Here is a 4799-nt window from a genome sequence, read left to right as displayed (position 1 = left end):
ATATTACCGGTAACGTAAGTCCCTATTTGACTTGAGCATGTATGCTTAAAGCCGTTAGATGGCGTATGCATTTACTAAGTAGGCTTTAGCCCTACGTCACAGCACAAATGGTAAGTTCCGACAGTGCCTACAAGTGTGCCTACTGGCCGCTAGATGGCAATACCGGTTTCATATGTATACACCTGGTAGATCAATTTATATAGGTTAGGCAACGTACACAGTAGTTGGCAACATTCCTTAGAATGTCTTAATTGCGGAAAAAAAGTTTTTATATTTACTTACCGTTGTAGTTCTTTTAATGTCAGGCCAATATGTGTCTCGAATGTGTGTCCAATCCTTCTCATGGGAAATAACACCTAACGATAAGGCAAAATTGTGAATCTCCTTCCACTTCTCGGCTTTTGTTTCTTTTGTTAAATCGGGTGCAAAGACACCAAAAAGTATTTCCCTGGCATTACGGATCTTTTGTAGAACACTGATCTTTTTTGCGTTTCTTATTTCCTTCGACGCCATTGCACAAAACTTATTTTATTCTTTAATTTGAATATATCGCCGATACAACAACACTTTGGAGTCAACACACAGTCACACTTTAGAGGTTAAGATATATAATTCAAGTGCGCATGCGCGCACTTGTAGCTTGTAGGAAATATTACTTGTAATTACAAGTGGACGTAAGACTTTTGTGAAACAGAAAATATAAGTGCTTGTAATTACAAGCTAGTAACTTACTAAGTTGTAACTTGCAGACTTGTAATTTCTATGAAACAGGCCCCATGGGATTACTGGAGAGGACCGCAGCTGCTCTGTTGGCTGATATTTCAGACTCATTGATGGAGCAATTACCGGTGAGTATTACACGTTTCCCCGCAGTCACAGGGCAGTGACAAAGGATGTGAGTAGACCCAGATACACTGTTAGAAATTTCTGCAGGAATTTTCAGAAACACGTCACTAAAGCTTTATGCAGAAACCGTTTCTAAATTTTCCGAAACTGTAACAGAAATTTCAGCAACGGTAACTGCATAAAACTCCAGTTGCATGTATCACAAAATTCTGTTACAGTTTAGGAATTTTCAGTTACTGTAACTGAAAATTCCTAGAGGTTAAAAATTTGTTTCGGTTCATTATCTTAATATAAAACATGAAGTCTATATTTGTCCTGATAATATGAATAGCAAGAAAATATAACAGAAGTGAAGACTAATTACTTATTATGTATATATGTTATATGTACAGTCATTGTATCAAATATATAATCAAAGCCCATCTTTTATGATAAGAAGTTTTTTTGACATTTGATATATTGAGTATATTATATAACATAGTTATTTACATACAAATTTCGCTTGTATATAGTCTTACTTTAATTTTTATTTTTAAGACAAATATATACAGCAAATTTAAGTTAAAATAAATGATTCAAACAATAACGTCTCTATACATTACATGTTTAGAGAAATTGACTCACAAAATTTATACAAAATGTTATTTTATTTTTTATAAATAATATTAGTATGGAATTTTTCATAAAAAATTGAATTTTCAATTGGAAAATATGAAGTTTCAACTAAAATATGAATGTTGCCTAAAAAAATCATTTCTTCAAAAAGTGGTTGAACCAAATTAAAAAAAAGTTGTATCTTCAAACAGACAAAAGATCAAAGAAAGATGCAATTTCTAGTCAAATAGATGAATTTTAAAAATAAAAAGACAAATTTGCGAAAAATAGTTGAATTTTCCACCAAAAATTATTTTAGTTTGACTTATTAGCATTGAAATATGAGATTTAAAAATAATTTAATTTTATATTAAACTAGTTAAATTTTTAACACAAAAATTCAATTTTCAACCAAAAAGAATGTCTTCAACAAAATTGATCAATTTTCAAACAAATAGTAACATTTAGAACTAGAAACCTAATATTGTGAAGAAAATCACTGCAAAAAAATAAATATAAATACAAAGCAAACAAATCACTAACAAGAATATCATCCCACCCAGATAGCACAGAGTTTGCAGCACCCGGTAATAAGCGTTGAATTCAGAAAAATTAGGAATTTGTATTCCTATGAATACGCGATTTTTCCTCCGTCTAAAAATCCCCCAACGGGAACAGAAAAAGTGCAAATCCTATTTCTCTCAATCGACTTAGTAAAATTTAACAAAAGCATTTATTTGACCTATTTTTCATTATTAAATCTTTTTATAACATATAAATTCGAAAATATTCAAATTTATATGTATTTATATTTTAATAATTTATTGAAACGTCTTAAAAAATGCACCAAAAAAATCTATTCAAATGGGTGAGCGTAAATAATTTTAACTCTAAAGAGGCATAGTTCAATTGGTTAGAATTAAAATTTCAGGACTTATATTTTGCATGAAGGAATTAAAACAACTTATTACACATATTTTGTGAACTAATTAGAAGGAATTAAATAAAATCAAAATATGACTACTTCTGAGGAATAAAAAATATCTCTGTGAGGCGTGTTACCAGTACAATTAGAAGGAATTAAGTATATTGAAAACACGTTTTCTTTGGGAGAATAGAAAACCGTGTGGCGGTTGCTTCGAAAACAGAAGTGAATAAGTTTCGGAGGAATCTTATTTTTATGGTGGCATTTTAGACTTATTACCGGGCAAGCTTGCCTAAACCTTGCCATGCAAGTTTCGAAAGATTGCATCGCGAAATTCAGGCGAGCTTCCCGCAAATAAGAAAATGTCCGTCATGTGGCATTATTGCGAAGCATGATTGAGGAAACGTTGCCTGTCAATCTTAGTTTTTCATGGCACGTAGGGCTGCACAGTAGTTTTTTTAATGTTCTTCCAGAATGCCCGCTTGCGTGTCTACAAAAACGTATGTTATATGGTACATAAAAAAAGAAATTTGTAATAAAACTTTCCCACCAATATTCCTCCAAGGTTCCCTCAATATTGTAGGCGAGCCAAAGATATTAGGTCCTAATATCGCCGCAAAAAATCAAGACTCCTCACTTTAGAAGGCAATAACTCCGCAGAAAAAATGTGAAGAGGTTCGCATAAGAACCACACGAATCCGCTAAGTTTTCTTAGTGAAATGGGTCTTCTCTAATTTGCGTAGAAAAATTTCGTTCCGAGCTAATTAGCAAAATACAAGTAAAAATGCGGTCGCGAGGTCCATTGTTGAGACACGTTAAATTTACATGACCCCAGAGCTAAGAATATGTTGGAAAAAATTTGAAAAAATTCTGGAGTGTCCTACAACATGTTCAGAATCCAGTAGAAAACTTAAAATTTTGAAATATTTAAAAATGTCAGTTTTGTAAGGATTTTTGTTGAATGTTTTTATTTAGGGATTGAATAGAGCTATCGCGCTGTTTAATGGCTTGAAAGGTGTAGTAATGTACTCTGATTTATCTTTCGACTACAAAACTGAATAAAAATTTTTATTTCGCGATTAAAGTCGCTTAGAATAATTCGGAGTTTAATGAGGCGAAGTGCGTAGCACAGGCGTGGAAAAAAGTGTAGAAAAAAAATGTCCGTCATATTTCTCAGCGGCAGGCAGCCGTTTTCTACAGATTTTCCCACAGCTGCTGCTCACTCAGCAGGGCCTTCTCAAAGCTTTGAGGCGGACTGCGTCCTTCTCTTCTGATACAAAATTTTCATAATATAATACAGTATCAAGCTTGCACACGAATTATCTTGTATTTTGTTTATTTAATATAGTACACTTATTTCGGTATTATAATATAATTTTGTAATTATTAGGCTGTTAATTCGCTATTGCAATATATGTAAAAGGAATAATTATTATTCTACAAAGATACGTGATTGTAAAATTTTGTTAGCAATTTCCGTTTATGAACAATTATTTTCATATACTTTCGTGCTATAATTCTAATCATTATTATTACTTATATATTATATAGGTGCAATTTCATGTCAAATCTTGTGAAGAACTGAAGCTATTGTTTGTAATTTTTATGAAAATTGTAGTATTTGTTCTTGTAGGTGTTGAAATAAAAACTCTAACTTGATTTTTGAATAATTCCCAGAAATGACAGGATACTCAAAATTCAAAAATTTGGTCTTTTTCTTTAAACTCTCATAACTTTTGTGATTTTAATACTATTAAGGTTTATTTTTTTGAATATTCGTAATATGGTGCAGTTCTGAACAAAAATTTCTTGAAACAAAAAATGTCAAAACCTTCTTGAATTTTTCAAAAATGAATATTTAAACTGAACTTCTGAAAAAATACCCAATTAAAGAAATGTATGTATAGCTTGCACTGCCCTCCAAATAATTCAATTTACAAATTCACTTTTGAAAAATCCAAAAAGTTTTAAACATTTTTTGTTTCAAAAAATATTTCTTGACAACTTCAGCTTATTACAAATAGTTTAAAAAATACACCTTTACAGCATGTAAGTCATTAAAGTTAAGAGTTAAATTAAAATGCAAAAAACTAAATTTTCAATATGTTCGAAGTTTTTGGAATTTTTCAAAAAAATTTTCGTAGTTTTTCTTTCAACACCTAAGAGAACAAATACTGCAATTTCCATTAGAATTTCTAACAATATGAGCGTTTACGAACAATTATTATCATATGCTTTTGTGCTATAATTCTAATCATTAATTATTACTTATATATTGTGTGATTTGAATACTATTAAGGTTTAAACATTTCAGTTTGAACATTCGTTTTTTAAAAATTCAAGAAGGCTTTGACATTTTTTGTTTCAAGAAATTTTTGTTCAGAACTGCACCATATTGCGAATATTAAAATAAATAAATCTTAATAGTATTAAA

This window comes from Belonocnema kinseyi, chromosome 9 (genome assembly GCF_010883055.1).
Source record: "Belonocnema kinseyi isolate 2016_QV_RU_SX_M_011 chromosome 9, B_treatae_v1, whole genome shotgun sequence".
NCBI lineage: Eukaryota > Metazoa > Arthropoda > Insecta > Hymenoptera > Cynipidae > Belonocnema > Belonocnema kinseyi.
This window is presented reverse-complemented; position numbering follows the sequence as displayed.